Here is a 23,419-nt window from a genome sequence, read left to right as displayed (position 1 = left end):
GGGTGTACCGGTCATCTGTAAGAGTTCAGTGCAGTTGTGGTGAGGGGCCTCATCAGAGGTGGGAGGTAAGGTGGCTGGGTTGAGAGGACTGCTAGTGGAGATAGTGATGGAAGGGTCCTGGTCAAGCACCAAATGAACCTGTTGTCAGCAGGAAGGAGTCATTAGGGTGGGGAGCATCATGTGTGAGAGGAGCTTTTTAAGGCAGGAAGGTGAGTGCACTGTGATTGCCTGTCCCAGAGTGGACTTCTTTGCCTCTTTTTTTATTTTTTTTTTTATTTTAATGAACATTTTAATGCTATGTATAACAGATTATTATGAATACAATGGAAACAAAGTTTTATCAATTTAATAAAAAATTTTCAACATAAAATAGGGAGATAATAATTGATACTTATATATAGTATTTATTTTTAAAAATATTCCCAGCTTGAGGCTGAAACAAGTAATTTTGCATTCCAAACTCTAAAACCATGATTTTCATGTGAGCTTAATGTAGAATTACAGCAGAAATACAGAAACATTTTAATAAATTTCCTTTATTTGTCCTTAAATGAATAAAATCTCTGACTGCTACAGGTCTCCTTTAATAATATATATTTAACTCCTTTCTAGTGGAACAGTATTGCTAATGGCATATGTGTACACTCAAAACCAAAACAAAACAAATACTGTATAATATCTAGAGGTGGATGTTGTTGAGTTCTAACATTTAACCTAAGGTTTCAATGGATTTTCACTTTTTCAGTTTTCTGAAAAGACATCAAAAAAGATAAAAAATAAATATTTCTCTCTTGTGACCATTCCTGCCTTAAGTGATGGCTACAGGGATGAACAAGGAAGGAAGCCTTGCCCAGGGGCTCACTGCAAATCGTGGGTAACGGCTACAAAACACAAACAAAAAGTATTCCAAGTTTTTTCTTCTTCTTTTAAAGGAAACCATACAGCAGTCCTGAAGAAATTTTTTCCCTAGTTCTGCACAAGATCATTATAACAGAAGACCTCAGAAAGGTCCCACAGAGATCACCAACTGCTGTAAAGAGGCTTCATTATAATAAAAATTTGGATAGTATAATAGCACTGTTCCTGGAACATTAGCAAAATCCAGTTACCTTTGATTTAGCCATAATCATATGTATGCCTTTTTTGGACAAAAATATATATTTTTATAAAAAACTGATCATCCAACTTTAATGATTTCATATATGGACTCAAGAGAGTAGTAAAAGGAACAGACCCAATTATGACAAGGTGATTCAGGGACAGAAAATCAAGTTCCTCAGGAAAAGTAAAATATAAAATTAGAGATTTAAACACATTTATTCAGTCTTATTCCCACCTTCCCACCAGTGATGTTAAACGGACTCTTCAATTTATAAAGGCTTTCAGTGGTCTCGTTGCCCTATTTGCAGTCAAACCTCTCTGAGAAAAATTATCCTGACTGCATGACCTAAGTGCTCTTGCTTGGTCTGAAATACTAGATAGATACTTTATTTTTATAAAACAGCCTTTTTGGCTCTTTATGTACTTTTATTTCAATTAATTGATAAAAAGAAAGGGGAGCTGATTAGCATTTTCCATCCCAATATCACCTATCTGCTCAGCTAAAAATTCCTCATTCAATCTGTTTCTTTTCAGTCTCCTATTTGCTAAAGTTGGCGAAATCTGCGAAGGCATCTTGCTTGGGTTGCACGGTTCCGGAAGTCATGGCCAGGGTGGGCACGCCCACGCCCACCGCGCCTGTCGAGCCCATCCCAGCAGCTGGCATCCCCATGCCCATGTTCATGCCCATCTGGTTCATCAGTGGAGCGTTCCCAAGAGGGGCCATTCCCACGGTGCCAGTCATCACACTGGGCATGCTCACAGGCACGGGTCCCCCCAGCAAAGGGTTAGTCTGTGGCCGGACAGGAAGCATATTTGATGGAGAACTGAGGTTCACGGCTCCAAAACTGAGTCATCACATTCAGAGGCTGTTGCATATTTTGCTGCCAAATCATGGTATTGAGCGATGGCTGCTGGGGTTTAGATGGCTGCATACCAGGTAGCGAGTTGTCTAGGCTGATGTTTACTCTGGGGTCAGACCAAGTAGAAGGCAGGGTTCTGCTGACTGATTTCTGGACCATATCTGTATTCTGTGACCTTGACATGGGCAAACCAAGTGCTACAGTGTTAGTGCTCATCAAAGAGAAATCCATACTCTGGGAAGATGTCATGGTTGCTTGGGCTGAGCCCATGAGATCAAACAGGTCTGAAGAAGCCGAGGCAGCTGGAGGTGGCCCTAATGCTGGCTGTGAGCTGCTGACAAGTGCTACTGCTGGCTGGGAGGCACTGCCAAGGAGCTCGCCCCTGGAAGCTGCGGAGGCGCACGGGGCTTGGTTGAAGGCACTCCAGTCACCAGAGTCTGCTGGCTGGGAGGCACTGCCAAGGAGCTCGTCGCCGGAAGCTGCGGAGGCGCACGGGGCTTGGTTGAAGGCGCTCCAGTCACCAGTCTCCATTCCCACTTGTTGCTTGGGAAGGGAAACTGCCTGATGCAGCAGCTGAGCCAGTCAGCAAATCGCCCAAATAGATCAGCTGATCCTCCTGCTGTGGACGGGCTGGTGGCATCAAACAGATCAACAAGGTCACCTGATAACCTGCTGCTAGGCACTGAAGTCCTAACTGAAGACTGAGGTGTGTGGGTTGAGGCATTCTGGTCTGGACTTGCTTTGTCCCCTGTGTAATGTGCCGCGCCCACTCCAAGATCAGTGGTTTTGGAAGGATTTGCTGTGTGCTTGTGTCTAGTTGTGGTGGTCTCTGTGACCTGTGTGATGTGGATGTGCTTTGTCGTCACAGTTTCTTCTTCATCTTTGAATTCACTTTTGGGAGACCTGCTTCTTCTTGCTTGCTTTTCCTCATCGCTGTCACTGCATCTTTCTGGAGAGTCTTCTCTATCTTTCCTCCGGGACTTGCTGATGGTGTCACCAATTGTGCTTCCAATTTTATCACTCAGTTCACCTAATTTATCACTGAATGGGAAAGCACTCTTGTTTTTATCCCACTCCTCATCCCATTTTGATTTGGGCTCAGGATCGTATCTTTCACTGTATCTGAAGCCTACAACACTCACAGGAAACTCCAACATATTTGTCTTTGTTTTTCTTTGCTTTTTTCCGCTCTTCACGAAGCCTGTCATCATCCTGAGCAAATTCAACCAATTCCTTCACCTTTTGGCGAATATTTATACCTTGATCCTTGCCGTGTTCATCTACAAAGTGGTCATTTTCCAGGGATCGCAAATCATAAATGTGTTCTCTGGCACTTGTAACAACATGCTCTGATCCATTTCTTATGAGGTAAACTAGGAGCAGCAAAGGCTTATAAACTGTTCTCCAATTCTTCTTATTATCTTTTAACATTCGGGACCACAGCATGTTCGTAAGTTCTGGGAATTGTTCATACATAAATGTAGCCTTGGCAATCTCTCCCATGAGTTGCCCAGAAGGTCCCCAAGGATCATCATTTGTTGCTTCTTGAACCTTAGACTCAATCTCTGAATAATTCATAACCACATTGGTGGCTTTGTCCACCAGCTCCCGCACCTTCCACATTTTCAACATCTTGCCCCATGCAGGCCGGGATGCCACCTCGGTCTCCGGCTTCCCACGGCCCCCAGGACACTTCCGTGCCGGGGCAGGTCCAGGCCCGGGTCGCTGCCATCGCCCGCCGCCTGGAACTCCCCAAGTCAGCTCCTTCCCTTGCTACAGCCACGGCGCCACCGGTGACACTTCGAGACGCGGCCTCTTTGCCTCTTGTATTAGTGTGACTGCTGCTGCAAGGGCCTGGAGGTGGGGGCCCTCCCACGTACTGTGTTGTCAAGCTATTTTCACAGGTATGCTGCTATTTGAAATGAAGGTCCCTTTCTGTGTCCAAGAACTCCTACTGCATTGTGTTTTTGAGAGATAATATATAGGTTGGGTCAGGTTTGGGAGAGTGAGAGAGCTGGGGCCTTTAAGAGGGCCTTTTTTTTTTTTTTTGGCGGGACCAGGGATTGAACTCAGGTCTTTGTGCTTGCCAGGGAAGCGCTTATTCCACTGAGCTATCTCCCCGGCCCCAAGAGGGCCTCTTGTAGCTTATAAAAGGAAGAATGTATAAGAGTGGTAGGGTTCCAACAAGGAGCCTTTAGGTGCTTTATAGAAAGGTTGAGCCAGGGAAGCAAAGTTAGCAACCCAAGGCAAAAGAAGTTGGCTAGACAGACTTGTTGCTTTGTAGTGGGCACTTGGAGGCCAGAGGAGTGCTTTGTGATCAGCAATGATTGAGCCAGTAGTGGGAGTGAGGGTAAGTCCTAGGTATTTGACCTTTGGTGAAGCTATTTGAGCTTTGACAGAGAAAATCCTATATCCATGACCTGAGAGGAAGTTGAGAATGGTAGCTGTGTGTTGTATGGCTAAGGCATGGGAGGGGGAACAGAGAAGATCATCTCTATCCTGGAGGAGAGTGCTAGGTTTGAGATTGAGGATTGCCAGGTCAGTAGCCAGGGCCTGGCTAAGGAAGTGAGGACTATCCCTGAATCCCTGAGGCAGAACTATCCATGTGAGCTGTAGGGAATAGAGAGCATCTGGGTCTGTCCACATGAAGGCAAAGAGGTCCTGACCATCGGGGTGTAGGGGGATAGTGAAGAAAGCATCCTTGAGGTCCAGGACCATAAAGCGGGTAGTGGAGGAGGAAATGTGACAGAGCATGGTGTAGGGATTTGGTACCATTGGATGGATTCGTGTAACTGCACTGTTGATAACCTGAGATCCTGGACCAAATGGTAGGAGCCATCAGATTTGAGTACAGGAAGAATAGGGGTATTGTAAGGCAAATGGGCAGTTTTAAGAAAACCATTGGCTAAGAGATGTTGGATTATGGGTTTAAGTCCCTGTTGGTGTTTAGGGGCTATTGAATACTGAGGAACACGGGGAAGACTAGTACAGGGGTAACATGGGTGGCACAAATGGGACTAGAGGTGTCCCAAACTATGGGATCGACCAGGGAGTGAGGAAGAGGAAGGAATAAACTGGCAGTGCATAGGGGCTGAGTTTGAGGAACAAGTGTTGTGGGAAGAGAGAAGATAAAAGAGAAGTGGATTTTTTGGAGGAGATCCCTGCCTAAGATCCCATTCTGGGGCAAATAGGGATGACCAAAAAAACTGTGAGTAAAGAAAAGTATGTGGAATCTGCAGGGGAGGGCTCCTGTCTGGAACGGTTATGTAGATTGGCCATCAGCTCCCACAACGAGAACTGTAGCTCAAGTCCAGCTGCCTGAAAACTCAGGAAGAACATGATATGTGGCCCTCATGTCAACAAGGAAAGAGTGTCCTACCTGAGATGTCCATCAATACTTGAGGTTCAGACAAAGATACCGTGATGGGGGGGGGGCGTGGACCCCAAGCCCAGTCAATCCTTTTCAGTGGTGAGAACCAAGCAGGTCAGTTATTGATGAGCCCAGCAGCTGTGGTGAGATATCCTGTGAGGGTAGGGAATTGGATGACTTATCTACTCTTTGGCAGATAGGGCAGTCGTACTCCCAGGGGTCCTCGAGTTTGCAGATGGGACAAGGTCCTGGTGGTAGTTGCAGGTTGGAGCAGGTTCATACCTAGTATCCTTCTTTGCCTTATTTGAAGCATTCTCCAGGAGGGCCTTGGATGGCACTGTGTTGTCTAGGTTGGCTCTGATAGGAGTCCCAAGTGCTGCAGCCAAGAACTGGCATGTAAGTCTAATATACTGTTCTTTATTTTTTATGTATGTGGTACAGGGTCTCACTACACAGCTCAGACTCATAGTGATCCTCCTGTTTTCAGCCTCCCCAGCACTGGGATTACAGGTGTGCACCACCACACCTGGACTCAGTGGCAGGCTCAGCACACCTGGGAGTAGGGCCAGTATGGCATGTGGTGCCAGGGATTGAACCCCGGTCCTTACACTTGCCTAAGCAGGTGCTTAGTCTGCTGAGCTATATTACCATCCCTAGCATACTGTTCTTTATCCTGTTTTAATTGTTCCTCTCTATTGTTAAAAACAGAAAGCCAGGTTAAGTAGGTCTCCCTGTGGGGTCCGAGGGCCAAGATCTGCCTTTTTTGGTTTGGTTCAGATGTCAGAAGCAGAGTGGGAAATGAAGTGGGAGTTGATAGGGGTTATTCCCTCAGGGGACTGACGGTCAGCATTAGTATACTTGGTTAAGGTGTCAATAAGGTGAGAAAGAAATTCGGTGAGGTTTTCTTCAGGGCACTGGGTTAGTTCATAGAGTTTCTGGTAGTTGGTGGCCTTGTGTGAAATTTTCCTAAGTCCTGCAGTCAGGCAGCCAGCCATAGTGGCCATGCAGACTGAGCCATGGGGTTCTGATAGTCCCAGTGGGGGTCAGCGTCTGGAACTACAACTGTACCTATAGGATGGTGAGGATCAATGTAGTGTCTCTGGTCTGCTACTGCCTGAGCTGCCTGCCAGAGCTGGACCTTTAGCTGGGAGGACAAGGTAGAGGTAAGGATAATATATAGATCCTTAAAGTAGAGATCATAGGAATTGATGAATTGCTGCTCCTTTATATAGTTATGGGGATCAGCAGAGAAGGAGCCTAACCTATGAGAAATCTGGGATAGATCAGAGAGGGTAAAAGGGACATGAGTGCGAGCCAGCCCCTTGAGACCAGCCTGTTTCCAGGGGGAGAAGAGGTTGGGGCTGGGAAAGCAGGAGCTGAGAACAAGAGGGTGGGGAAAAACTGGCTGTAAGATGATGGAGTTTGGTGGGGTGAAACCCAGTACAGTGTATAGGAGGAGAAAATAGTGACAGAGAAGCAGAGGAACAGAAGAGGAGGGTGAGACGTAGATGGCACGGGGGGATCTGGCTGGGGAGACTGAGAAGGCAGGACTTGGGGGGTGGGGGAGGAGTGAAAGCAGGAGGAACATTGTCAAGAGGGTTTGGAGAGGCATAGATAGGAGATCAGGTGAAGGAGGTACTGCGGTGTGGGGTGAGCCAGCAGTACTTGGATCACCCCACATGCCTGAAGGAGGGCGGGGTGCACCCCGAGAACAATAAAAGACTGTATGTAAGGAATCTCTGCCCATTTGCCATTGAGGTAGTAGATTGTGTCCAGGTCCTGGACAGTATTGATATTGAAAGTGCCCTCCTTGGGCCAGTGGCTGCCATTATCAAGTTTGTGTTGGGGCCAAGCTGTCTGGCGGTAAAAGTTCAGTTGCTTAAGCTTTGCAATTTCCTGGAGATGGACAATATTTAAGTTCAGTAAGAGGCGCCCGAGTGTGTGTGTTTTGGGGGTTGGGAAGGAGTATTTCTCATAGCGGCTGAATTAAGGTGAGCCAAAAGGTGCACAGCCACACAGAACGTTGTCACTCTTTTTAGGGTGTGACAAAGTGAGAAATGTCTGCCAGTCCAGTGAATCCTCAAAGGACAGGAGGATGTCCACCGTAGGTACAAGAAAATGAGAGAGAACAAGAAAAATGAGGCAGGTACTCCTGGGACAAGAATCAGCTCGCTGGCGAGAATTGCGGTGGATCCTGTTGCATGCAGGCTAGCAACAGCAGAGATAGAAATGGTGATCCACCAAAATCGTAAGGTTCCTTTCTCTGGTGTGAAAGAGAAGTGGGTGGAAAGCCAAGACATCCCTTATTCCTGGGCATGGGAAGGTGGCCCAAAGGGAAGCCAGAGAACCTTGAGGAGGAGCCAGAGGTTGGTGGTTGTATCAGATTGGGCTCCAGGCGGAGCTTGCATGGGTGGTGCTGTGACGAAGCAGGTGCTGAGTGGGGGCGGGGGGGGCTGGCGCCTGTAAACATCTAACGAAGTTTCTGGCTAACCTGGGAGAGGGAACGGAAGACCATCCAGGAGCGGCTTGTCATTGGTTCTGAGATTCGGTGCCGTGATGACCCAGTGGACCGCTGCGTGAGTGCAGACCATCAGTAACTGACTTGTAAGGAAGGGTCTGACTGACCTTTCTAGCCCAAATAGCTTTCTTTCTTCCTGGCTTGATGTCCGGTGGTAAGGCAGAGTCTTGTTGCAAGGTCTGGGTTTTGAAACACAAATACATGGCAAGTGCAAAGACCACAGGCCAAGGTGTCAGGGACGCTGAGGGACAGGGCCTCCGTCTGACCTGCTGAGGGTACCTGCAGCTGCCCTGGGCCTTTGAGAATGTCCTAGACATCAGGTAATTGCCTCATCTATGCTAGATGGATCTGATTGTACCCTTCAGAGAAGGTACGGATTTGCAGGTTGTTAGTTAAATCATGATCACCCAACAACTGGGTTATCATCTTATGAAATAGCTTTTGCACAGCAAAAGAAACTAAGTGAAAAAAACCCTCAAGAGTGGGAAAAAGAATCCTAACCAGTTGCTCCTTAGACAAAGAATTAATATCTAATATATATAAAAAACTGGGGAGGGGGCCAGGGAGATGGCTCAGTGGAATAAGTGTTTCCCTGGCAAGCACAAGGGTCTGAGTTCAATCCCCGGTTCCCAAAAAAAAAAAAAAAACTGGGGGAAAAAATCAGATCCCCTAATTTCAAAGACCCAATCCAAAAATGGGCATCTGAGATGAATACATACTTCGCAGATGAAGAAGTACAAATGGCAAATAAATATATTAAAAAATGTTCAATGTCACCGATCATTCAAGAGATACAAATTAAAACAATACTGAAACTCCATCTTCCATAAGAATGGCTATCATCAAAAAATCAACCAATAACAAGTGCTGGTGGGGCTGTGGGGAAAAGGGACCCCTTCTCTACTGTTGGTAGGAGTGTAGACTGGTACAGCCACAATGGAAATTAGTGTGGAGAGTCCTCAGAAAACTAGGACTAGAGATCCTATTTGACCCACATATTCCCCTTATTTGTATCTTCCCAAAAGAAGTAAAAGCATCCTATAACAGTGACATGCACACACCCATGTTTAATATTTATAGCAGCATACTTTGTAATAGCTAAATCTTGGAAACAACCCAAATGCCAATAAACCAATGAATAGATAAAGAAGATATGGGCTTCTTATGGAATGTAGTACTACTGTGCCATAAGGGTAACTTTGAGACATTTATCAATAAATGGTGGAACTTGTGACCATACTCTTTAAATAAATCGGACACACGTGTGTAAATACCGAATTGTCTCTCTGGTGTGAGAAACTGAAAGTGTAAGTAAGAACCAAGTTGTACAATAGATGCTGTGAAATAAGAAACTGTTCAAAAGGAAAGGTGACCTAGGGAGAGGGGAGGGGAAGAGAAAGGAAGGGAGAAGAAAAAATGAGAAAAGAAGGATAAAAATGGAAACCAAGCTTTATAATAAGGAGGGGAAGAGGGGTTGAAGGGAGGAGAAGGGCATGAGAGGGGGAAAAAGATAAGTCAAGGTATATCACATACAGGTACAAATTCTCTGTGATGAATGTGATCACTATATGAACCTAAATTGTACCAATAAACTTAATTAAATTTTTAAAAATATGGTCCCCAGGGGACCTGGGCTTAGGAGTCAGACACTCAGTCATGTTTTAACTGAGTGATTATGCTTGGGCAACGTTGGAATTAATGAGAAGCCTGACTCTTGCTCTGGGGTCCCTCCTAGGCGAGACACCCAAGAGATCTGTGGATTTAGGGTCATAGGTGACCCCAGGATCTAGGGTCAGGAAACCCAGTCCCTTCTGGTCATCCTCTGTATCCTCTTAGACTGAGACCTCCCTTGGAAGCTCCAACACACCTGAAATGTGGACCTTCTTCCTTTCCCAGGCCCCAAAGTGGGTGGTCCCCTGGCTCCCCTAGTTATATCTGGCCTATAGGAATGAGGAAGACCCCATACTCAGGCCATAGAAGCATTTCCTCTGAGGTGCCAGCCCCGAGTCCTGTCTTTGTGCTACTATGACAATACCTAAGCTAGGTAATTTGTACAGAAGAAAAAATATGTTCTCTCACAGTTCTGGAAGCTGGGAAATCCAAACCAAGGTGCTAGCAGGTGCTTTTTCTGGCTCCAAGATGGCACCTACTTACCAGGTACAGTGGTGCATACCTGTAATTCCAGCACTCTGGAGGCCGAGGCAGGAGGACACAATAAGTTCAAGGCCAGCCTGGGTTACATAATGAGTGAGACCCTATCTATAAACAAACAAGCAAGATAACACCTAGTTGCTATGTCCCCCAGAGAGGGAGAGTATTATGTTTTCTCCTGGCAGAAGAGAGAAGCCCTTCTAGTGCCATTAATCCTGTGATCTATTAAAAGGCTCACGTCCCCATACTTAGCATTGGGAGGAAGTTCCTGTCTCAGTTACTTTGTCCTCATTGCTGGGACAAGATAGCCAACACCCAAAATTAGGGCAGGAAAGGTTTATTTAGCTCACAGTTAGTGGAGGTTTCAGTCCGTACTCAGCTGGCTCTAAGGCAGAGTGGCACGTGGCACAGGGCAGCAGTTCATGGCAGCAGAAAACAGCAAAGAGCAAGGGGAGGAGCAGGCTGGGGCAGCTAGCAGGCCTCTCTCCCTGCCTTATGGTGTATTCAGGCCATCCGCCCCAGGGCGGGTGTAGCACTCACACCCATAATCCCAGCGTTGGATCATGAATTAATCGCAAACTCTAGAAGCCTGCCCCGATGACTCCGTGAGGCTTTGAGAGAAAAACTAGACACAAACCGTAACAGTTTCCAACACCTGAATTGGCGGCGGGGGCAGGGGATCCGCACTAGACCAGGGCTTCAACGTCCCTAGTCTCACCTCTGCCTCAGAATGGCAGAGCCTGACCTTGCTGTTGCTCCCAGGCAAGGAGCTCCTGGCTGAGGTCTGGACCTGGACACCCCTCAAGTGCGGTGCCTGCTACCCTGGCCCAGCACTGCCCCCTGGAGGCCAGCCCAGAGTGAGCTTAGTGTGCATCTGACTGCTGCGCGTAAGGGTGATACCTCCTCGTTTGAAAACACAGCGGTGTGCCTGAGCAGAAGAGGAAACATAAGACCTATGATTTTTGTGCACAGGGCTTCTTCCAGTTTGTTGGGGGGCATATTATCTTTCTTGATTAAATGTCTTCGTTCGAAGTCTTCTTGATCTGCGTAAGCCAGGTGCCCCTGTACCGAGAAAGCCTTGCTCTAAGCCTATGCAGCCACTAGATGGCGCAGCACATGGTGAAGATGGTCCCAGCACAAGGGAAGTTGACAAACCCGCAGTCGGGCATGTGGAGGTTATGCCTCCCCAGACCTCCAAGAGAATGCTTTTCAGAGTCTGGTTACCTGCGTCACATTTAAAGGAAAGCGTAGGAAGGTCTGCAGATGTGGCCTGCCTAGTATGCACAAAACCCTGGATTCCATCCCCAGCTCAGCAAAAAAAATAAAGCGATGTCTACCCAACGGAGTTTGCTCCCGGAGAGATAAGTTCCGTGCAGTTTGCCAAGTCCTGCCAGGCATGTATATTGCTAATATTTGGGGTTTTTTATTTTATGAAAATGGGACTATATTGTTTTGAAGCCTGCAGGGTCTTTTTCTTCTTGAACATGATCTGTGGCGTCTCTCCCTGGTCATCCTTCCTCTTTGTAAACACCAGACGACAGGCGACCTGTGAGTGCTCACACCCATGCTTGGTGTGTAGCAGCCTTCAGTGATGGCCAGCGGTGATGCTGGGGCCCGGGGCAAGAGATTTCTGCCTGGCCCCAGGTGCAGGTGCGTTGCCCTGGGCGGAGAGGAGGAGACTTGGCTGACTTGTGCTTTGTTGTAAGGATGCAGTGCTGCCTTCGTTATCCTGCAGGTTGGAGGGATAAGAGTCTTGGTGCAGGGAAGGTAGAGACTGAGGGACCCCTGGGGAGGCCGCAGGGCAGAAAGGGAAGGCAGGTTCTGTGTATTTGAATACAGGTGTTATGCTAAAGGGTCAGATCTCCCAGCAAGTGGTGACTCTAGAGCCTCGCTGTCCCTGTGTGGCCCAAGTGCTTGAAATACAGCTGATCCAATGGGGTATACTGGAAGGGCGAACTGCACGCCAGGCTTCAGAGACCCAGTAGGCAAGAGATTGTGACTGAGTTTCAGCCAACTTTATTGGTTGAAATGTCAACTCTGTATATTCATTTCGCCTGTTACTGTACTTTTTTTTGTTAGTGCGACTACCAGAAAATGTTAACTTGCCTCTGCAGCTGGAGTTGGCCTTCTCCAAAGGGAGGGGCCTCATCCCTGCACTACCCCTTTCTCCCTCCAGATGGCACTGTAGGCACACAGACGCACCCACCTGAGGCCTGGTGCACTGCATGGTGTAGACCAGTCCACTGAGCCAGCCATGTGCTCCCTAGCCTTGGTGGGACTTCACTTGAGGTTAGGGCAGGGAATCCAGAGTCCCCTGTGGCACCCTCTTGGTGCTCCCTTCTGTATGTGGCTGCCTTACACCAGTGGGCAGCCTAGATCCTGGGCCAGAGCCCCTTCACTGTGCAGAAATGCTATCACTTTGCCCCGTGGCAGCACCCACCTCGCCCTTTGCACCCTCCCCCACCCATGCTCCTTGCCCCTCTGGGAATCTCTGGGCAGGCAGCACTGGGTGTGGAGGTTACCATGTCTCTGCCTCTGCCAGATAAAGAGTCCTATGTGGCAGGGACTGTGTCTTGTCTGTGGCCAAGGCAAGCCTTGCCCTGTATTGAGCCTCTCCTCTGGCCTTGAGTAGCCTCACAGGTCCCAAAGGCCACTGGATGAGTAAGCAGGTCAAGCCTGCTGTGCCCTGACCTCTGTTGGTGGCCAACTGAAGGGGTGACGGGGTGAGGAGGGCGACCTTGTCAAGGGCACAGGTGGCAGACAGCCATGTGGCGAGTGATGTGGCATTCACACCTGTGTGAAGTTGAGGCAGGATGGGGACACTGAGCTCTCTGGGCCACCAAGCAGGGCTGGCACAAAAAAGGGAGGGGCCTGCTGCGGGATGACCCTTGGGCGTCATCCTCAAGCTCTGCAAACACCTGCCCACAGCTGTGTTTCCAGGCAGCTTGTCAGACAGCTGAGAGCCCGGGGTGCTGCTGGGGAGTGTGGAGTCTGGGCTCCCTGTGAGGTAGGAGTGTCCCGCCCACGTGTCCAGGCTGCCCTCTTCCTGGTCACAGCGTGGCCACATTACGACTGAAGCACTAATTTGGGCCTGACCACAGTGGCTAGGCTGGGAAGCAGCTCTTGAGGACCTGCCACACAGAGGGCTTGGTCCCCTGGCAGGAGAGTCCTAGAGCTTTGTCGGGGGCTGTGATTGTGTCCCTCCACGAGCTGAGAGGGGTTCTGGATGGGTGGTATGTATTGCACTCCTTACTCAACAGGGCTGCCCTGGAGCTGGGCACAGAAAAGCACGAAGGTTTCTCCTCAGGCCTGCTCTGTGTGGACGTCCTGCCCAGCCAGGGTGCAGCCACAGCTGGCTGACAGGTAGGGCCTGAGCGGCTCCTCCTGTGCCCCGCCCCTAGGCATCTGGCACATCGGGCATTCCTGCAGAACCTGGGCCCAGGCCGGTGGTGATTCCCCTGGGCGTCTTGCGGTCCCCCCAGCCATGGAGCGTCCCTGCTGCTCAGCTCAGAACTCCTGCCTACTCCATAGTGTCCCTGTGTCTGCAGGTGCAGGTCCTTGGGGTCTCAGTGAGTCCTGTGGAACCATGGGTGCTGGCTTCTCCCGGGAGGGGCCTTTCCGATGAGATAGCTGAGCTGTGCCCAGGGCCACCAGGCAAGGGTTCCAGTACTAGACTAGACGCCGGCCACCTCTCCATGACAGGTGCTTTGGCTGCTACTTTCCCCACTGGGAACACCCTCCGCTGGGGTCAGATCTGCAGCAGAGTCGTAGTCGCTGCTTTCCTGGGCCTTGTCTCAGGGTTGGGCAGAGCTCTGGGCTGGAATGGCCAGGACTTGTCTGGGAGGACCACTGTCTGCCACTGCCGCTGCCCCTTCCCTTCGTCCTCCCAGGGGCAGGCTGCATCTTCCCTGGGCACTGGGGCTGGGCCAGGGCCTGCCGTCCTGGCAGATACGTGGAAGGGACAGTCTGCCCATTCTAAAGACCCCTCTTTCCCCCTACTTTTTAGGGGAAATGTAGCCATCAGTAAGTCAGTCTTCCTACCTCTTTGTACCCTCACTGACCCTGCCTCCTGGGACCAGCCAAATGCGGGACACTGTTGTGCTTCCATGTCCTTTTCCTCTAACCCCCAGTCCAGTCAACATGCTCTTTCTTAAGCACAAATTAAAGGTGCCAAGATTCGAATCTTCTGCTAACTATGTAAATAAACCAGCTACACAAACCTCACAGCAGATCTTCCCTTACGCTGTTCACAAGGGTGGAAGATGTTTGAGCCCAGAATAGTTTTTACTTTCTGGACTTCAGAGCAGAAGTTTCCTGAACAGGATTTGAGTAGTCTGAGCTTCTCTAGGACCAGGTGCTGTGGGGGCCTTTCCCCCTGTAGCCGCCAGCATTCGGCTGCCCTGCACAGGCCGCCGAGCGAGGACAGGCATCTGCCCGTGAGGCAGAGCAGGCAGCAGGGAGGCGGCTACAGAACGTGGCCATGTGTGCCCCCAGCTGCCACCCAGCACGCCTTTGGGTCCTGGTGACTACAGTGACTGACTTCAGTTTTTCCTATAGGAAGGGGCTCTGGGATCTCTTCAGAATGAATCAGATTTCTCTTTAGTTGGCACAGAGAATTTGAAAGAGGGACACAAACACGGAGGCTGTTTTTCATCTGTCACCTGTGTCATGGCGAGCAACTGCCCAGTGCAGGCCAGGACGGCAGCCCCGCTCACGAGTTCCAGAAATTGAGGTCCCTCTGGCCTTGGCCTCCTGTGTCTGCAGATGGGAGAAGTGCCACTGTTTGGCTGAGTGAGACTTCTTGCCCTCCTATGGAAAACTGCAAGCCCAGAGCCACTGGAGGACGATCCCGACCCAGGGGAAAATGGCTAAAGGGCTGTGTTTGCACCTTTCTGGGCTCAGAGAGAAACCTCAGCTCACCTGCGGTCACCCCGCAGGAGCAGGGCACACACACCCAAGCTCAGGCCTGTGTGCTGTCTTTTCCTTTTGTCGCTCTTTGAAACAATAATTTGCCCACCGTGCAGCCCAGTGGTCCTCCGTGTACTCACACTGTGCGGCCTTCCTTTAGGACCAGTTCTGTAACGTTTCATCATTCCAGAAGGAAATCCTGAACCTTTTAGTCTTCAGTGCAGAAGGCCCGATCTTCCCAGCCCCAGGCAAATGCTAACCCACTTTCTAACACACTTTCATTAAAAAATATCTTTGAGGTTCTTGCGGTTGAACTCGGGCACTGCACTACTGAGCTACATCCCAAACCCAACAATGGTTATTTTTTTCCAAATTACTTTTTATTTTGAGAGAGTCTTGCTGCCCAGGCTGAGCTCAAACTTGCAGACTTCCTGCTCAGCCTCACAGGCAGCTCAGGTTATAAGTGTGAACCACTGTGCCTGCCTTCATTATTATTATTATTTTTTTAATTTGTTTTTCTTGTGAAACTGGGCATGTGAATGCATGCCTGATATCTCAGAAGTCTCAGAAGCTGACTGAGGCAGGAAGATCACAAGTTCAAGCCCAGTCTGGACAACTTAGGGACTTAGTGAGATCCTTTCTTTAAAAAAGGGCTGAGGATGTTGCTTAGTACAAGGACTGTGAGTTCAGTCCCCATTACTGAGGAGAAATAATGTGATGTGAATAAACTCTTGACTGTGAAGTTTAATAACTAACAAAGCAAACGCACAAGTCGAGAACCAAGTTACTGTCAGCTCCACAGAAGACCCTGGTCCCCGGCCATCCCTTGGCCTCCTGAGTGACTGCAGCTCCCACTCTAGTCAATTCTGTGCATGGTTTTTATCCTCTTTCATGGGAAATCCCTCAGCAGTGGAGTGAGGGCTGGCCTGTTCCGACCTTCAACTGAACGAAAGACTACATGGATCCTTTGTCATGGCTGGTCCCTCCCAGGAGCCTTGTGTTCTCTGTGGTATGAACCCGCCTCTGTGCTGGTCACAGGAAGTGAGGAGATGTTTGGGTGGGTCCTGGCCAGGCCATTCTGCACAAGCTGGCAGGAGCATTCTAGTCTGCCTCCCAGGGACACAGACGTGGGTCCTTCGAGGGCAGGCCTGCCAACAGATGGCATTGCTGGCTCATGGGCCATGTGTTTAGCTAGCCAGATGACATCCGACAGGTCCCCGTCCCCATAGCAGACAAAGTCCCTGTTGCTCCATATCCTGGTCACCAATTAGCGGTCTGAGAAGGAACCCTGTTCTCCCATTTTTACAGTTCTAAGAGGTCTCGGGTATGGTCAGCACCCGGCGGTCCTGTTCCCTCAGACCCTGGACCTAATGAGAGACTGAGGAGGGGACTCCAAGAGGCTCTGGGGAGGGTAGAATGGGTCTCCAGTGGAGGGCTTTGGGAGGCAGAGTTGGGCATGTGTGACGAGGCCAGTGGGACTTATCTGGTGCTGCAGCCGAGGAAGGAGTATCTCAGGTGAACAGTCCATCTTTGCCTGCCCCCTCCAGCTTTCTCAGATTTCTAAATCTGTTCAGCGTCCCTGCTGTCTGGCTGGCCAGTGGGTGGAGAGACAGGATTAGGGGTAGTGGTGCTCTCTGGTGCCTGATTTCATTAATGTCCTGGCCCCTGACCCAGACCACTTTGTTCCAGGGCAGGAGGGGAAGGGTACTCAGAGCCACAGCAGCCACACTGTGCTGTGTTCCCAAGGACAGCCCAGTGGGCCGCGGGCTGGTAGAGGCCAGAGGTGGTCTCAGGGAAGCCAGGACCAGCCTGGAGGGAGAACACACACAGCAGGAACTTGCCTTTGGGGAGCCTGTAGGGAACCCAGGTCCTAGAAGGCTCCAGAGTGGTGGGACAGGAATTGTTGAAGGGTCAACTAGGCCTGCCAGCTCCACCGGGTCCACCAGACCAGTTCTAGAGTCACTCAGCAGACATCCAAGGTATGCGGTCGGGGCCTGCTGCTCATGTTTGCCCATCTCACGCTTTTGATTTCCTCAGAGGGGGATACTCGGCAACAGGCTCACTGCATAGATGCCTGCACAGGGACGCCCACACCCAGGCCTGTGCAGGTGCCCTGCCCTGTGACCTCAGCTCCTGCGTCGCGGGACCTGGAAAGCTGCCTCATCTTCCCCACTCACAGATGTGGATGCAGCAGCAAAATGAGGAAGAATAACTTACCTCAGCCACACAGCCTGCCAGAGTCAGGGCTCGAACCCACCTCTCTCAGGGTCAGAGCCTCAGGATACTGGTAGCACCCTGTAATTGGCTAGGTCTCAAGGAATTCTGGGCAAGGCCAGTCCTGCTAAGCAGCAGTTGCAGTGGGGGTGGGGGGCACTCACAGGTCTGCTCAGGTCCCTGCCTCTCCCTGCTTTATCCCCCTACACACACATGCACACTCACACAGCCTGGCATTGGGGGCTTGTGACCCCACCCACCCTATCTGAGGACCTGGTGGTTTGAGGGGACAGGTAGCAGCCCCAGAAATCATGTGTCTATGCTTGGAGTCAGCTCAGTTGGCATCCTCCCTTGCCTGCCATGGAGTGGAATGAGGAGGGGATGCCAGGCAAGTCTGGGCAGCTCTGGCAGGGCTGCAGCTTGCTGGAGAAGGGAGGGGCCACCACCCTGAGATGTGGCAAGGCTGCAGCTCACCATCCTGGACCAGGCTGACCACCTGGCTAGAGTGTTCTAGTTCCTCCTGTGGGCCCCAGCGTCCTCATGCGTGGCCCCAGTGAGAACCCTAGCCTCTTGAGCTCTGTGGCATGCCTCCAGGGCCACCCAAGTCCTGCTGGGGAGCCCCTCTGAGGCTGGGGTCTCATCCCAGTCTGCTCTTGCTTCTTGGGCATGGCCCTAGCCTTCTCGATACTGTGGTGTGGCTTGGGGACATGGCCAGCACTGTTGGCACGAGCTAGCTGGGGGGCAGGAGGGAAAGCCTCTCAGAGTTGACCTTGTTGCTTGTGTTTGTCCACACCTAGGACAGATGCATTGTGACCCACTGGTTGGATTTCCGTTCTTCCATGAAGATGAAGGAGAAGCGGGGGCTAGATCCCCTCCCCCATCTTATGGTTGAGGCACAGCCCCTGGTTGTTGCACTTTACTGACTTTCACTGATGCGTTTTCTTCCATAACACGGGCAGAGCCCAGGACGTCAGATTCCTTGCTCTCCGGCGCTGCTGTCGTCCTCGGGCTGGAGGCAGCCAAGCCCCTGCCCAGAGTGACTATGGCTCCCTGGTGCCCGGATGCTCTTCCTGCCTCCAGTGTGGGTGAGCAACTGTACCAAACCAGAGCGGTAGGGAACCAGAAGAGCCTGGCCCCTGTCTGCCCAGAGCACATACCCAGCTGGATAAACTTGGACATGATTCTTACCTCTCCTCATGTGTCCACTGGGGATGGGCCTACTGCCCAGGCAGTACGCTTCAACCTAAGTTTTGGAAGGACATTCCAACCTTGGCAACGCCCACTAGCACTGCAGGGAAGCCAAGCCTGCCTTGTCCCCATCCCAGATGCCTACTGAGCACCTGTTATGGCTAGGCACTGCTGCAGATGGGGGCGCAAGTGCAGAGGGCATGTGGCAGGTGTCTCCACTCTCTAGGCTGTTCTTTCTACTAGGGAAAAGGCATCCTTAGGTGAGCAGGGACACCTGCCTTCCAGAGATGAGGTGCAGTCCCTTTCCTGGTACTTCTCCCGCCACTCTCACCACTGTCTTCTTTGCTGGCACTGAGCGGTGGCCTTCACACTTCCCACCTTGCTCCCCTCCTCTCTGGACCACGTGGCCCCTCTCTTGGGCCCACAGGTTGTTCCTCCACCAGCAGGGCCTATCCCCGGTGGAGTCCTCTGACCTGGGGCTCAGTCTGTCTTCCTACCCCACTGGGGCTTTCCAGGAGGTAGAGACTCAGCCTACCTCCCCTCTGGGGCCCCTGGCTTGTTGGTGAGCTGTGGGACAGCAAAGGTGACCCCTGACCTGAAAGTGGGAAGGGCCATGCTTCCAAAGGGGCCAGAATCCTTGGGCGGTCAGTGATGAACCAAAGCCTCAGATGTTATGGTGACTACTTAGCCTCAAAGCATCATGGTATATAATGGGGTGGGGCACCTGTGTTTCTGCCTCTTCCTCAGAGTCTGTCCTTACGTCCTGTGGGACCGCCATTCCTCTACCCCTAGCCCCTCACTGGGACTCAGGCTCAGCACCGAGGTTCCCAGCTAAAGCAGTGGGCAGATGAGCTGATAGTTGGCCCAGGATTTTCCAGAATGCCTTAGAAGATGGCCACAGAAATATAAGCTGAGGGGCTGGAGAGATGGCTCAGTGGTCTAAAGCACCTATTTGGAACAAGCTTGGAAAAGCCCAGGGACCGCGGTTCGATCCCCCAGCATCACATGCCAGCCAGCCGCACCCCCTGGTGGGCTGAGCTGGCCACACACACACACACACACAATAAATAAATGTTAAAAAAAAATTTAAAAAAAAGAAATATAAGCTGAGAACTAGCAGTAGCTGCCCTTGTCACCCCAGGAAGAAGTGCATGAAGGTGAAGCCAACCAGTAGAAGAACAGAACCTAGAAATGCAGAAATTCCCAACTATATCTTTTAAACATCTGGGTCTGACTCTTCCTGAGCTGGTCTCACTTCTGATCTTTCGGTAAAGTGGGCACGTAAGCATTTTCTATTAGCAGTCCAGCACAGAGTTCCACAACTATCTCAGGATTGGTATGAACAGTCGCAGGCCTCCCTGGTCACCAGCCAAGGCCACCAGTATGCCCCCTGGGGAGCCTGCTCCAAAGCTCTGTTTTGTTTTTTTTTTTAATTTTATTTATTTATTTATTTATGTGTGTGTGTGTGTGTGTGTGTGTGTGTGCGTGTGGCCAGCTCAGCCCACCAGGGGGCGGGGCTGGCTGGCATGGTGGTGCTGGGGGATTGAACCGCAGTCCCTGTGCTTTGCTTGGCTTAGCTTGTTTTACGTAGGTGCTTTAGACCACTGAGCCATCTCACTAGCCCCCATGCAGGGAAGCTCTGCTTTCTTTACATGTGTGGATGATGTGTTGTGCAGGGCCCAGTTCCCCAGCTGTGCCTTCGCTTCGCAGTGGCCTTCACTTCACATTTTACTCCCTTGCTGTGTGTCTGCGATGTGCTAGAAGGAGCCTTACTAGAGAATGGTGCCAGTGAAGACGTGTTAGAGCCATCCCTAAATAGAACGGGCTGCCTGGAGACTGGAAAGTCCCCATCCCTGGAGATGACCCCAGAGGTTGGCAGACCTCCTGCTGGGGAAGCCAAAGAAGGGACTGCCCTGCTGGAGCTTGGAGGCTCAGAGTCACCCTCACCGTGCTGACAGTGGATGGCACTGCTGGGGTCCAGGCCATTTGGTGCCTCTGGTCATTGTGAAACTCTAGGAGGCTGGTCCTGTTTCCTACTTCTAGATAAGGCCCAAGTCTTACAGATGCTGTTAAGTCATGCGGTGTCAGTATTGTCACCTCCCATTTACAGATGTGCAAAGTGAGGCTTAGATAAAGCAGGGACATTGGAGCTGGGTTTTTTCTGACAGCGACTGTCACGTGACCCTCCATTCCACCTACTGTGGCACCTCCTCCTCTGGATCCTGACTGTCGGCACTGGACCTGGAGTCCAGCAGTTAGAAATACAGGTATAGATACAGGTGTGTAGGTACACGAATAGAAAAAAAGACTGGAGGGCAGTTCTAGATGCTGTGGAGGACCGCGACTCTGTCCTCTATGCTCGGCATCTTCAGGTCTGCAGTAATGCTGCTGTAAGAACAAGAGCTATTTTTACGCTACACTCAGCCCTTATTTAACCTGTAGGAAACTGTGCCCAAGTGTTAGAGCCACCCCAGAATAGAACTGGCTGCCTGGAAAGGGAAGAGTCCTTGCCCTAGAGATGACCCCAGAGGTTGGCAGACCTCCTGCTGGGGAAGCCAAACAAAGTACTGCATCACCAGCTGAAAGATCAGAATCATTATTTTAAAAACAGAAGCCACCCCCAGTGTCACTGGCTAGTGTGGGTCAATCAGACATAGGCTGTTGCCTCCGCAGCTTCTTCACTGCTGATGCGAGGCCCTGTTGTACGCCCTCTACAGGAGTGGATCGCTGTACAGGTTTCCAAGATGTTACCAGTTGGCTAGAGGTTCTTTTGCTCAGTTTGCACAGGGATCATGAGTGGACAACATGTAGCTCTTTCAGTATGATTTTTTTTTTTTTTTTTGCTGGCTTAGGCTGCCTTGAGTGCTGCTCTTGTGAGGCAGGTGGAGGTGGGATCGAATTTCTGTATCATGAGCCTGACTGCATTTGCATGAGCAGATGCTTAAAGAACTAAGCTAATGGGCAGGCCCCCAAATTTGAGGAGTGAGTTTGTTTTCTGTTGATTCCCGGGTGCCTAAAGGGCAGGTCTGGCGCAGTTATAGCTCTTTCAGTGATAACTGCCCTGAGCTTTGAATCCCATGCTCTCACCTCTTTTAGTGATAGAGGCCTTCCTAGCTGCTCAGAGCCAGCAGCCACTGGCGATCCTTAGGAACTCTTCCGACTACCAGTGATGGCAACGCCTGGCAGTTCTCCATTACTCTCTGTTTTCTGTTGCTAATGGCCATCAGTGTTACCAGCTCATTTCTGACTGCTTTCAGCACCAGCGTCCTTTGGTGTTACCAGCTCAGCATGTTCAACTCAAGATAGAAATCACGCATAGGCAGGAATCTGCCACATGGGCGAGGCTTTATTCATACCTGTGCTGCAACACAAGGGGGAACATGTGTGGACTGACCCACCAAGGGCAGGAGGAGGCAGCTTACACAGGAAAACAGAGGCAGGCTTGTGCACACAGTACTTCTTTCTCTTTGATCTTGGGTAGGAGTGGGGCCCATCTCAGGCCTGAGGATGGCTGCAGTGGGATGGAGTCTCCAGGGTAGCTACAGGGTGGCCTCCTGTAGCTGGGATAGATCCACAGCTGAAGACTGCCTCACTAAAGCAGCCGCCTCCTGGAGGGGCCGTGACACACCAGGTGTAGCCAGGTGGCTGCAAGGGATTCTCTCAGGGAGGCTGTGGAAGTCAAATAAAAGTACCTTTTGGGGAGCATTGGGCCCTTCTCGCCTGTCTCACAAGCTGCCAAAGCTCCTAGCTCCAGTCTGACAACTGATTCCCAGCCAGGCCCACCTTTTTACACGTGAGACTATAATTCTCTGAAAATAGGCTTCCTTGTCGTGGATTTCTGGCCAGCTACAGCCTGGATGGCTCAGTAGTAGGCACAGTGGCAGACCCTTCTGTGCAGTCCACACCATCTTGGGAGAAGGATTAGGACAGGGGCTACTGTCTGTGACAGGGAAGGGTGAGGGGCTTCCCCTGGGCCCTGTCCTTGCTCGGATGGGGTGGAGATGTGGCCTCATTAGGTGTCCCATACCTGCTTACACCAACAGCCATCCTGGCCCCTGGGAGGGAGGCCCCTGCGGGCAAGATCCCAGCTGCCCCAGCAGGAAACAGTGCCAGGGCTGTCCTTTGGACTTGCAGACTGTGTCCCTGGCATGCCCATTTGCAAGTCAGTACGACCACTAGTATTGAAGACAGGAACTGAGCGGACCCAGCCAGGCAGAGGTGGCCTTAGGAGGTTGTCTCAGCTTGCCTTGCTAAAGGACTAGGCTGGCCAAGATGCATCCAAGGCCACCCATAGCCTGTGCCACCTGAGAGGACATCTCTGGGTGGAGTCTGGGGGCAGCAGGTAGGGACAGCCATCTCCTAAGACTTGTGAGCCTGTTCTCCTTTCCTCCCTCAGACTCTGTTGTCCCTGTAGAAAAAAAATTGAGAGAGAGACAAAAGAAAGTTGAGAGCCTTGGTGAGGTCTCTGACACATCCTGGCTAAAAGGAGTTAAAGCCTCTGCTGGAGAGAACAATTAAGAAAAGAAAGAACAAAGAAACCTGATAAACAGCTCTCTGGCTTTGGCACCAGGGCCGCAATTCACCCTCTCTACCTCCAGTTAAGTACAAAAGAGACAAAGTAGAAAGGGGTTATATCATAGTGAAACCTCACTTAATATATAAGATATATACTCACATAGACCTATATAAAACTATACATTGTATTTCATTCTCTTGCCATATTAGTATGCTGAAATGTACATGTATTACTTTACGTATCACTAACTGGGCCTTAAACCTAAGCTGTAAATTTCAGAGATACCGCCTTAAAAAGGCCGAAAGAGCTTGCCAGAGTTACACACAGGCCACAGCGAGGGTCAGCGGCCCATGAGGGTCCCCGAGGCTAAAGTAACCAATGGCGCGCAGCGACCCTCGGCGAAGAGTACCTCTCTTGCTATAGAAGTGGCTAAAAGCGAAGACCCTCGAACACGGCCCGGTTTCCCACCGGATCCCAGCATAGCAGTCTGTCTCATTTCTCTCCTCTTTCCAGTGAAGAGATTTTGTTTCCTCTTCCAAACTTGTATCTCTAATTCCTTATTGGTATGAAGTTTACAGGCCACAGATAATATC

General features: G+C 50.6%; 1 protein-coding gene and 1 pseudogene across 1 annotated transcript in view; one reads left to right on the top strand and one right to left on the bottom strand.

The window, feature by feature from the left end:
• Positions 1-23,419, top strand: part of Lhpp (phospholysine phosphohistidine inorganic pyrophosphate phosphatase) — a 158,017-nt gene that overhangs the window by 70,500 nt on the left and 64,098 nt on the right. The window lies entirely within an intron of this gene.
• On the bottom strand, positions 1,640-3,723 carry LOC101580681 (annotated as a pseudogene).

The sequence above is a fragment of the Octodon degus genome, unplaced genomic scaffold (assembly GCF_000260255.1).
Source record: "Octodon degus isolate 3935 unplaced genomic scaffold, OctDeg1.0 scaffold00010, whole genome shotgun sequence".
In the NCBI taxonomy this organism is placed as follows: domain Eukaryota; kingdom Metazoa; phylum Chordata; class Mammalia; order Rodentia; family Octodontidae; genus Octodon; species Octodon degus.
The sequence above is the reverse complement of the archived record's forward strand: the minus strand, read 5'-3'. Positions and strand labels throughout refer to the sequence as shown.